General features: G+C 41.4%; 1 pseudogene; it reads right to left on the bottom strand.

Moving 5' to 3' along the window:
* Positions 1 to 764: 764 nt before the first annotated feature.
* Positions 765 to 13250, bottom strand: part of LOC136875087 (zinc finger protein 160-like) — an 89757-nt pseudogene continuing 77271 nt past the window's right edge.

The raw sequence follows: 13250 nt of genomic DNA, 5'->3' as shown, positions 1-13250 counted from the left end.
TGTTTCATTTGCGGTTAAACGTCTTGCCACATGTTCTACATAAGAATTGTTTCTCACCCGTATTCGTCCACAAGTGTTTCGTCAAAGGCCAGAAGTTTTTGAACATTGTCTGGCATACTGAGCAATCAAATATCTGGCCATCCGTATGCAATCGCTTGTGCACTGTCAGTGAGCTCCCATCTGAAAAGCATTTCTGGCAATTTCTTCATAAGTAGTACCTGGTCCACGAGGATCATGACGTGCTCAGACAGGCTGCTTCCGCTACTGTACTGCTTCCCGCAGTGATCGCAAATGGATGGACGAACCTGATCCTGTCTCTTGAAATGTCGTCCGCCATCTGGAGGTAGAACACCTGCGTAGCTCACCTCTGGGCTCGATCTACAGTGACAAATTTAAACTAGCTTTGCAACACATATTGCCATGGAACTATTTCGCGCCAGTATGCGTGCGCGTATGTCTGGTTAGACCGCCATTATAGCGGAAGGCCTTACTACAGATATTGCACGGGTACGGCTTCTCGCCCGTATGTATCTGCATGTGAGAATTTAGAAGTATTTTCAGTCAAAGGACCTTACAACAAATATTGCAAGATTACGGCTTCCCTCCGCGAATGCATCCGCATGTCAGTGTTTAGTGTTCCGCATGTCAGTGTTCTAAGGAACTTCCAGACGTATTGCGACGGCACGGCTACGCGCTTGTATGCGTCCTGACGTGGGTGATTAAATTTCTTTCTGAGTGAATGCCTTGCCACACGCATTGCAGTTCTATAGCTTCTCGCCTCCATGATTCCGCACGTGGTTGTTTAACTTTTGTCTCTGTGTAAAGGCCTTGCCACACGCGTTGCATTTCTATTGTTTCTCGCCTGTATGCTTCCGGACATGCCTGTTTAGGTTGTGTTTCACTGGAAAGGCCTTACCACACGTGTAGCATTTCCACGGCTTTTCGCCTGTATGCGTGCGATCGTGCTTGGTTAACTGTGCTTTCTCTATGAAGGCCTTGCCACACGTACTGCAAGAGTACGGCATTTCGCCTGTATGCGTGCGAACGTGCTTCGTTAACTTTCCTTTCTCTGTGAAGGCCTTGCCACACGTACTGCAGGAGTACGGCTTCTCGCCTGTATGCGTCCGCACGTGGTTGTTTAAGTTTTGTCTGTGTGTAAAGGCCTTTCCGCACATATTGCAGGAGTTCGGCTTCTCGCCTGTATGCGACCGAACGTGGATGTTTAGGTTATGTTTCATTGTGAAGGCCTTACCACACGTGTTGCATTTATGTGGCTTCTCGCCTGTATGCGACCGAACGTGGATGTTTAGGTTATGTTTCATTGTGAAGGCCTTACCACACGTGTTGCATTTATGTGGCTTCTCGCCTGTATGCCTCCGCACGTGGTTGTTTAAGTATCGTCTGAGTGTAAACGCCTTTCCGCACATAATGCAAGAGTACGGCTTCCCGTCTGTATGCGTGCGGACGTGGGTGTTTAGGTGATGTTTCAGTGTGAAGGCCTTACCACACGTGTTGCATTTATATGGCTTCTCGCCTGTATGCATACGAACGTGATTGGTTAACATTCCTTTATCCACAAAGGCCTTACCACACCTACTGCAGGAGTAAGGCTTCTCGCCTGTATGCAACCGGACGTGCCTGTTTAGGCCATGTTTTCGTGTGAAGGCCTTGCCACACGTGTTGCATTTATATGGCTTCTCGCCTGTATGCGTACGAACGTGCCTAGTTAGCGCTCCTTTTACTATGAAAGCCTTACCACACATACTGCATACGTTCGGCATCTGGACATTATGCTCCCTGACGTGAGTGGTTAGGTTACGTTTATGTGTGAAAGCCTTGCCACACGTGTTGCATTTATATGGCTTGTCGCCTTTATGTATCCGCATGTGTAGTATCAGCACTTTTGTCTGTCTGAAGGCCTTCCCACATATATCGCACCGATGCGGTTTTGTGTCTGTATACGTCCGCATGTGCTTCATCATACTCTTTTCGATGCTAAAGGCTTTGCCACAATGCGGTTCTACTGCTGAATGGATCGGCATATGCTCGATTAAGTCGCTGTTACAGACATAGCTTTTGCTACAGATTTTGCAGGAGTAGGGCTTCTCGTCTATAAACGTCCGCAAGTCGCTTATTGAACACTCGAAGCTCCTGACATCTGTGTGCAACCCCATGTGCACTGTCAGGTTGTTAATATTTGTAAAGTATTTCTTGCATATTCCGCACTCATAAAGCGCTCGTTGCTTGTGGATCATGACGTGCTTAGACAGGCTGCTTTGGCCATGGAACAGCTTACCACAGTCATCGCTGTTGAATTGACAATCCCCTTTGTGTCTCGCGAGATCTTGTCCACCATCTGTAGGTGGATGACCTGCGCGGCTCACATCTGGACTCGATCTACAGTGACAAATTGAAACCATGTGACCTATAGTTCAACAGTCAACCCCACTAGATGTCTCAAACAGAGGAATGACTACTGAAAATTTCATTCACTGCTATCCCATGCAGAGAGCTCTTTAATAATGACCATCACATTCCTGAAGGTGAACATTTCAATTCAATATTTTAATTTAAATATACATCATTTTAACACCCATTAACGGTGGATATCGGCAGGACTTCAAGTTCTAATGCAATTTTATTCATCCTTATCTCAACATTTTTGAACTACGCAAGGCAACTTCAAGGACACTGTGAATTCATATCATCACAAGACGTTGTATTTAATTAGACATTAATTAGACTATATTGTGTTTTTAATTTGTACTTGACAAAATGGGATTTTAATTCTATGTTTGTACTATCCAAAATTTTTAAATGTCACATTGTCATACTCATTGTTTTGAATTTTAATGGGGGCCCCCGTATTTTAGTCAGGTCTTATTGTATAATGAATTTTAATCTACTAGCTAAGGAAGAGAATGCATTATATTCTAGAAACATGTACTAGATGTTAAGGTGAAAGGTAAATAAATGAATAGTATTGACTAGGCGGACTATCTTCCAACATATTTATTGTTACTAAGTCAATACGGATCCAATCCCGACCATCATGGTCAAGATTATTAATAATGATTATGCCAGCCAGGCTAGAAAAATGATAAACAAATTTAAGAACACCAAGGTTAAAATTCTTAGTATTTCAAAAGACCTGAACTTTCTTAAGAAATGTATTAAAAGTGACGTTATACCTAAACATTTGATTTCCGTACAAAAGAGAGGTAGATTGCTGCGACATGAAATGAGAACACAGCGGAAAGTAAATCACTTGTGGATTAAAAATGAAATCAGGTTCTTACACCTTAAAAAAACGAAGCTGAACAACACGCTTTATGAATTACACCTACTCATCACTAGTCAAATTTCGACTCTGGAATGGGAGGAGGCGCAATTTAACATTGACCTCTCATTATTTACAATATTAAAGAAAAAAGAAAATACCAGAGGCTCATTGAAGACAAATGCATCACCAAAAATGAAATACGAAATAACAACACATACACGACAACACACACATTTTATCCGCCACTCAAAAACCTGACCAACGTTGATTTCAACGATGACGAAGTCGAAATCTTAAATAAAGGTCCCAAACATAACTGGCCACACACGAATAAGACTGTCCAAAATAAAGAACTAGTGAAACTGATAGCGGAATCTGAAGTAGCAATTGCAGAAGTACCCATAGACGAACAAGAGAACATGAGGTTCGAGGCTAAAAATAAAATTTGTAAAATAATGGAACATAAAACCATCGCAGATACCCACACTAATAACAATCTCCGAAAGATTAATAAGAAGACTAAAGATAATAACATAATTGTCACGAAAGCTGACAAGGGTAACACTATAGTTTTAATGAATAAAGATGATTACATTAGTAAAACGAATGATTTCCTGAAGGGTGACAACTTTCGTCAGATAAAGAAGGACCCTACTAACAACATGCAAAAGACTTTTAAACAAATTTTAGCTAACACTAATTTTTTGATGAATTCGAATGAAACAAAACGCTTGGTAAATATGAACCCAGGATTGCCGAAATTGAGGGCTATGCCTAAGGTACACAAAGAAGGCATACCTATTAGACCGATTGTTAACTTCAGAAACAGTCCTACATATAAAACGGCCAAATTTGTACACACGTTTTTAAAGAAACATTACAGATTTAATGTAGATACAAGTCTCCGCAATACCATAGATTTTTGTGATAGGACAAAAAATTTCATTTTATCGCAATATAATACTATCCATAGCTTTGATGTGAAAGATATGTACTCGAATATTCCGATCACGGAGACTATCAACATTGTTAAGAACAACTTAAACACACATAGTTCGTTGAGTAAAGTAGAAATTGATGAATTCATCAACTTATTAAAGTTTATATTAGAAAACAACTTTTTTACTTTCAACAACAACGTGTACAAACAAGTTAATGGGTTGGCCATGGGATCACCAGCGTCTGGTATCCTTGCAGATATATTTATGGACCATATGGAATCTAATAAAATAATCGGTAAAATAAAAGGATTAGACTTATGGTTAAGATTTGTTGATGACGCGTTCGCTATCATTAACGAACAAGAACTCAAGCCAAACGAACTGTTAGACCAATTAAACAACCTTGATAAACATATAATGTTTACAATCGAGTCGGAAGATAATAAAAGTCTAAACTACTTAGACGTAACATTAACTACAGACAATAAAAACCTGATTTACCAAGTATTTAGAAAACCTACACAGACAGATGTTGTTATTAGGAAAGACTCGAACCACCCAGGAGAACATAAGAAAGCGGCATTTTACAGCTTCATCAATAGAGCAGTAAGAATACCATTAAACAGAAATGATTTTAATAAAGAGATAAACATTATACAAGATATTGCCAAAAGTAACGGTTACCCCAAAAGCTATGTCAATAGGATAAAGAGTAAGGTCGTGAATAGACCTAACACCCTACTTGTAAATAAGGAAGAAAAAAAGAAATTCGCTACATTCACTTACATTAATAAACAATCATATAGTTTGGCTAAACTATTTAGAAAACACAATATCCATGTATCCTTTAGGACAGACAATAATAATAATAATTTATTGTTCAATTCGAATAGCGTAAACACCAACAGTAGGTTCAGTAAATCAGGAGTATACAAACTGTCGTGCCAAGATTGCGGAAAAAAATATGTCGGACAGTCAGGTAGAAGTGTGGTGGTACGGTATAAAGAGCATGTCAATGCACGAAAACATTCTAGATACTCTGCAATGTGTGAACACATGCATGAAAGCAACCATCATTTCACAAATATTGAACGTGATATGACTTTATTACATTCATTAAGCAAAGGCAAACAAATAAATGCCCTAGAGAAATTAGAAATATACAAATTGCAAAAATTTTATAATGAGAACAACCTAAATGAACACATTGCAGAAGACAATCAGTTGTTTAAATTGGTAACCCAATACCCTAGTAAGAGGCCAAATGATGTCAAGCGTGTAAGGGGGGAAGTATGACTGTAGTATCAGGGGCGGTTCCTTCCACCCCTCCTTCCATCCAACACGCAACCCAATGTAATTCTGTAACCAGTTGCCAAACAACATCAGGTGCCTCAACATCTATCTAACACATGCATGCTACACGTAATATTTACATCATCACAATGGTAAGGTTTAATATTTTTACCCCGTTGTATTCTCATTTGTTCATGTCGGAGCCTTTTGTTAATTTTCAATCCATTTCCTTTTTATAGACCATTTTAATCTATTTTCAACCTGGCTGCATAATACATCTATCAACCGAAGATAATGGAAGGACTCCAAGTTTTAACGCAACTTCATTTATTCTTGTACAAATCCAATTGAACTACGCAAGATAGTATTATAATTCCTAGGACACCGTAATTTCACATCATTATACGACGCTGTGTCCAATATTTTAATTTAAATAGACATCATTTTAACACCCATTAACGGTGGATATCGGCAGGACTTCAAGTTCTAATACAATTTTATTCATCCTTAACTCAACATTTTTGAACTACGCAAGGCAACTTCAAGGACACTGTGAATCCATATCATCACAAGACGTTGTATTTAATTAGACATTAATTAGACTATATTGTGTTTTTAATTTGTACTTGACAAAATGGGATTTTAATTCTATGTTTGTACTATCCAAAATTTTTAAATGTCACATTGTCATACTCATTGTTTTGAATTTTAATGGTGGCCCCCGTATTTTAGTCAGGTCTTATTGTATAATGAATTTTAATCTACTAGCTGAGGAAGAGAATGCATTATATTCTCGAAACATGTACTAGATGTTAAGTTGAAAGGTAAATAAATGAATAGTATTGACTAGGCGGACTATCTTCCAACATATTTATTGTTACTAAGTCAATAAGGATCCAATCCCGACCATCATGGTCAAGATTATTAATAATATCAATACGCAAATAATTAGGAAGAGAGATAATATGCGGCAGAAATGAGAACAATTATTTGTCGTTGGTTTTGAATGTCGTGCTGTATGCCAGGCCAAGGAAATATATGTACTTGTGAGTACGAAGATTTTGATTTCTTGCATGTTATTTTGATAAAAATTATTAGTATTGGCGTAAATGTGTATTTGTGTAGAGATATCTCTGTGTCGCACCGACACAGACAGGTATTATGACGACATTGCGATAGGAAAGCCCTAGGAAAGAGAAGGAATCGGTCGTGGCCTTAAATTATGCAGAGCCCAAGCATAAGGCTGGTGAGAAATTGGGAAACAACGGAAAAAATCTTCAAGACTGCCGACAGTGGGGCTCGAACCCACTATATCAAGGATGCACGCTGACAGCCGCGGGCACCTAACCGCAAGGCGAACTCGCCCGGTGTATAGTTTTCTTGGTAGAGCTGTAATCAGATTTACAAGATATTCCTACATAAAGGAAATTGACGTACGTTCGCGGTACTTACGAATGTAACAGGCGTCAGAGGTAGGATAGTATTTGGGCAATTCGTGACCTTTAAAGGATAGTGCGATATACGGAAGACGATACCAGGAATGATGGCTTTGATGAAAGTGACTTTGATCAATTTACAATTTACCGATATGAAGTGCAAGCTGGAAGAACGCGATGAGGATATTTCAGAAACCAATACCGCGTTACGGTCATGACTTCGATCAGTAGTAGTAGCAGAAGGTAATGATACTGATAAAGAAATTATTGAAATAGCGGATGTTGCTGACTTATTGGCACAAATTGTGGAAGTTCGTAAGAAGTTCTAAGAAGACAAGCCGAAAATTTTAGATTATTGGAGAAAAAGCTAGCGAAATGTTCTCAGAAACGAGCTGAAAATTATAGATTGGTAGAATCTAACATAACTGAAATTGATCAAGGACTAAAGCAAATTGAAACTGATGTAGAGCATAAAACAATGACTACAGAGGACCGATTTGCATCACCAGAAAAGGGGTCTATACGAAAGTAGAGGCTTATTACTGAATTCTGAACAAAATCAGATAATGTAGCAGGGAAAGTGCGTGTGAAAGCACCACCTTAAGATTGTAAAACTCCATGGTCTACGTATCGAAGGCAATTTTAAGCCGCAGCCGCCTCCTATGGAGTGACTAGAGAAGAAAAAAGCACTGCCTTGGTTATTGCGCAGCGACGTGATAAGTTGGATATACTCCGAGCGATTCCAAGACAGTGAGCAATCAAATTTCAGTTCCTGGTAGCCCGATTAAAGATTGGATACGGTGGTAAAGACCTTCAACAAATTTAACATCGTCAACTTATCAGACGCCAGAAACGTGGCGAGACACTACAAGAATTTGAGGCAGACTTCGCGCGTCTTGCTTGTATGGCTTATCATTCACCTACATGCAATTTCACAGAAGAACATTAATTCTGTAGAGCCTTTGATGATGAACATATCCGACCCAGAATTGCAACGACCTCTTAGTCTGGCGAACCCAAATACGTTAGATAATGCGGTGGCTCGTGCATTTTAATTCGAAGCTGCTACACAGAGCTCGCATCTACACGTGCAGCTTCGACGGTTGAATGAGGAGGTGCCTCTAGACGAAGAGGTAGATATGATTGCTTTGATAACCCAGTGCAATGCTGATGGACAACCTCGAAGGCGGGAGATTTCTGTTGGAGTGAGCTCGGACATGTGAGTAGCCCTTTCAGACCTGAAAGAAAACTGAAGGTGTGAATTTTTGTTTGTACGTCAAGAACTGAATAAAATGCTCCTCAATACACATATTAATAGTTTATTTTACAAAATAAAAACTAACATCCGAAAAACAGGACCCACACAATTGTGCGTATCAAAATTCAAACCTCGTTGTATCACGTACGATGGTGTAGCTTCAAAATTTACGTTCACTAACCAATGTACACACTTCATTGAATATATTCCGGTATCCAGTAAAGCTTCTAGATTAATATAAACGCAGTAAATAAATACTTACTTTCGGCACTACTGCTTCCTGCCATCTCGCCGATCAACTGTGCTTTTTAAACTCGTCTTCCTTCGCCCTGGCGGTCAAGCGCATACTAAAATCAATTGAAATACACGCCACGTGTCCTGCACAATCACTGCAGTCCGGTGTAGCGCCGAAAAAACATCAAATACGGTCAGGGATAACTAAAATACGAACCCGCACAATTGTGCGTACTCGGTCTGAAAGGGATAAAGACTCAAAGTTTCAGCAAAACTAAAAAGGGCCGGTGCAAATGGGCAAGCACCGCATGTCATCGCTCCTGCCCCGGGAAAATTAGTACATATCATTTCACTCGTGCGCCGGTTAGACATTATTTTTGTCGACGGAGAAGTGAATAGTTCTGCTCGTACTTCGCATCATACATCTGGCCCTAACTAAACATATATAAGCAGGGTGTTACTGAACCGTCTAGTACTCCCTGGACGTCACCCGTGGTTTTAGAGAAGAAAAAGAACGGGTAGATAGGTTGTTGGTCAGCAACTTTTTCGCTCCTTCCAGTTGCTTTTGTTGTGTGGCTAGGGCCAAATTGTTGGCTCAGAAGAATTTTCTGGCCGGAGTGTATGGAAGGTGAGATATGTAAAAGTTGAACAGTAATGGTGAACGAACGGATCCTAGGGGCAATCCAGCGTTAGACTTCCTCTCCTGGCTTATCTTGCTTCCAACGAGTAACTGAAATTTCCAAACACTTAGCATGTATTAGCGCCAAACGATGTCGAAGGCTGGAGTAAAGTCAACAAACACCAAAGTTGTTTTCAAGATGTAAGAGGCACCACTTGCTCACAGCAATTATATTCTTGTCTCAAGCCTGCCTCATAAGTTCAAATATGCTCTATGACAGTGCTACTCATTCTGTTATAGAAGAGACCTTCAATCAGTTTACAGGAGTACGTAGGAAGGGCTATGAGGTGACAGCTTTCAGCCTAGTTGCTTGGTTTGCTAGGTTTTAAAATACAAATGGTCTTCACCTTTTAATGACCAGTCAACAGGATGTTGGTGAAGAATTTTGCCATTCTTTAGCACTTATACGTACATGAATCATGAAGTGAATGCAGGAGCGTTTAGAGTCAATGTCTGAAAATGTGGAGCAATGGCCAGAATCAGATATGATAAAAAACAGTTATTATCAGGTTTTGCAGCTGCTGTCGAATGTACCTGGTATGTTTTAATCAGGAGATAAAAACGTGCCTCGTATACTTTCATGACGTCATTGCAATAGGCAACTTTGATATACACCTATCGAACCTGGAGGAAGTCTTTAAGTGGCTGCAGAGGGCCAAACTGAAGCTGAATGTAAAGGAATGCCAGCTCTTCCGGGAAAAGGTCAGGTATTTGTGAGATGTTTCCAAAGACGGTGTAGTCGTAAACCCGGACAGGATACGTGCGGTAAAAGAATGGCATGTCCCCAGAGATGTATATGAATTCCGGAGTTTCTTAGGCCTATGCTCCTACTATCAATATTTCGTGCCCGGATTTGCCAACAAAGCTAAACGGATGAAGAGGACGAATGAAAAACAGCTTTCTTAAGTTGTAGCCGACAACCAACTTCACTGGGATGAACACTTGCTATTATTTCAATGGCATATCGGTCTTCGGTCCATGAAACGACAGGACAGACTCCGGCCTGTGCTCTCTACGGCGAGGAGCTGCGTTTTCCCTGCGATCTGGAGTTCGGCAGTAGACCCGGCGAGCACCAGACGGCTGGGGATGACTACGTGAGGTGTTCGAGAGAAGGAATGGGTCAGATTCACGGCCTCGATCGAAGAAACACAGAAGCTGCTGGTGGCCGAATAACGCATACCTACGACGCGCGGGCCGTAGAAGGTGGATTCGAAGCCAAGGATTTGGTGTGGCTCTTTAATTTACGGAGACAGCGGGGTCTGCCACACAATCTCCAGCGTTCATGGGTGTTAAAGACTTTATATATCGTATTCTTAGTCTTTCCAGGAGAATGCCAAAGGTGGAGCATTTCAACCGGTTAGCAGCATACGAAAGAGCAACTTCCTTGACTAACGGGTAATCGAAGACTGTTTGCTAACTGGTCCAGCACGGAACAGTCTTAGGGGGGCGGCAGTATTACGAGTGAAGGAGTAGTAATATCTCCCTCAGCTGGACTAGGAGACAAGTGACGATCGCTAAGCGAAAAAGTGAGACAGAATGCGCTGCAGAAGTGAGAATAATCTTTTGTATGTGGTTGATGAACGTCATGCTTTATGCCAAGACAAGGAAATTTGTGTACTCGTGAGTGAAAGATGATTTGCAAAGTGTTGTAGGCTATTTTGATTAAAATTATTAGGATTAGCGTTAATGTGTGTGTAGAGTTCACTTTGTAATTTGGCAATGCGATTTACGAGATATGGAGCCATAGAGATTACTACCGAAGAGAAATGTACGTACGTTACCGGTACTAATGAGTAGTAGGGCAATGTATGTTGTAGAACAAAGGGTGATGCATCAGCATTTTCCCACGACGTCATTGACCCCTAGCAGTGGAGATATGGGGCATGAGTCCCATCTAAATTATAGTCTGTGAGGAGAGAAGGGCATCTGAGCGTCAAAACGGAGCCCAAGATGGCGACTGTGTAGTTAAGCTCTTCTAAAATGGCAAGGGAAAGGCATCTGTCCGTAAAACTGGGCGCTGTGTAGTTAGGCCACTCCAAGTTGGCGACGAGGAGGGCATCTTTACGGAAAACCCAGTCAAGATGGCAAGAGTGTAGTTAGGCCCTCCGAAACGGTGAGGGGAAGAGCATCTAACCGTAAAACAGGGCGCAAGATGGCGACTGTGTAGTCAGGCCCCGCAAAATGGCCACGGGAAAAACACCTGACCGTAAAGCTGGCCCCTCCTAGATGACGTCAGGCAGGGCATCTGGACGTAAAACTAGGTGAGACCCTATGTGTCCCCTCTGGTGGGAGAATCAAAGTGGCGACGGGTAGGTCAACTGACCATAAAGCTGTGCCCCGTGTAGTTAGGCCCCTCTAAAGTGGCGTCGGAAAGGGCATCTGTCCGCCGAACTGAGCCAAGATGCAATGGTGTAGTCAGGCCTTCCAAAACTGTGACAGAAAGGGTATCTAACCGTAAAACCAGGCACAAGATGGCGACTGTGTAGTTAGACGGACCAAAATGGCGATGGTTAGGGCATCTGACAGTAAAACTGGGCCATGTGTAGCGAGTTCCCTCCAAAATGGCGATGGGAAGGTCATCTGACCATAAAACTGTGCCCTGGGTATTTAGGCCCTCAAAAATGGCGACGAGATGGGCATCTGACTATAAAGCTAGGCCCTGTGTAGTTAGGCCCTTCAATGAGATTAGGCATGCTCTCCTACTCGAATTGCCCTATGCCCTATTAATCAAGATGGCGTCGCGAGAATTCCTATTACCCTGCTACTCAAAATGGCTTCGGGAAGGGTATCTAGCCGTAAAAGTGAGGTTAGGCACCTCCACGAGGTTACGCCTGCTCTCTTGAGCGAATCCACATTGCCCTACTACTAAAGATGGCTTCGGAAAAGGCATCTAGCTGTAAAAGTGAGGTTAGGCCTCTGCATGATGGCGAATGTTGGCGTCGGGAAGGGTATATACCCGTATAAGTGAAGTTAGGCCCCTCCTAAATGGCGTCTGTGAGGTTAGGCTTGCTCTCTTATCTAAAATCCGCGTCGGGAAGGGCAACTGACCGTAAAAGTGTGGTTAGGTCCCTCCAGGATGGCGACTGTGAGATTAGGCATTCTCTCTTATGGAAAATCCGTGAATCGGCATTGCCCCACTACCATACAATGGGTCAAAGACCTCATACCCCGGCAGCCCCACTACCAGGGGTCAATGACCTCGTGTGAATATCCTGACGCAGCATCTGTTGTTTTAGAACATACATTGCCCTACTACTCTCGTGAATGTAACATTCTTGACATACAAGTGTAGCATTCTATTATGTCACAATTACATAGATTTCATGTGCAATGAAAGAGAGCCGCCTTAAATATAGTACAACAAGATTATACTAAGAAGTTCATACTCACTACCATGTATTACATCAGTCTATGTCTTAATTGCTTTCTTTAACAGAGGCCATATACAACATGGAAACCATTAATCCTGATGAAATCTTGGAGAAGCTTAAAGATAACAAGCAGACGATGGCTCTTTCCCTAACTTTTGACGTTTCCACATCATCTCCAGGCAATGCTGTCTTAGACGTTACGATGGGGACAAAGAACATGGCTTAGGTTGTAGGTTTTATTAAAATGTTCTGATAGCCTGAAATACCCTTTGAATCCAAATGCAAGCTATACTGGCCATGAGTATTCTTGCAAGTGATTCTTGGAAAGTACAGCTAAAATGAGCATGAAAATCAAAGCTTCAACCATACTTCAATACAATATAACATTGAAATGCACCACTGTGTCACATAGAAAATATCGAAATATGCATACCAAGCAAATTACAGCTGCTATGGACAAGAAAAATAGAAACTTCAAGGTGCCAAATATAGACTGAGTACACATTAAGACGGGAATCCCCATGCAGATTAGTCCAAACTTGTCTGAATATTGTAGACCGGCTTGCAAATGCATTCAGTAACATTTAAATACTGGAAATAGAACACTACACGCACCCATGGCAGTTCAAGTGCAGTAAACATGAAGGTCGATAAGTAATCCCTGCTCTAGACTTAAACATCATTCACAGTGAGCACATCGAATGAAGAGTGCGACAAATTTAACTGTGGACAACAATACTACTGTATTTGTTATG

This window comes from Anabrus simplex, chromosome 5 (assembly GCF_040414725.1).
Source record: "Anabrus simplex isolate iqAnaSimp1 chromosome 5, ASM4041472v1, whole genome shotgun sequence".
Lineage (NCBI taxonomy): Eukaryota > Metazoa > Arthropoda > Insecta > Orthoptera > Tettigoniidae > Anabrus > Anabrus simplex.
This window is presented reverse-complemented; position numbering and strand designations above follow the sequence as displayed.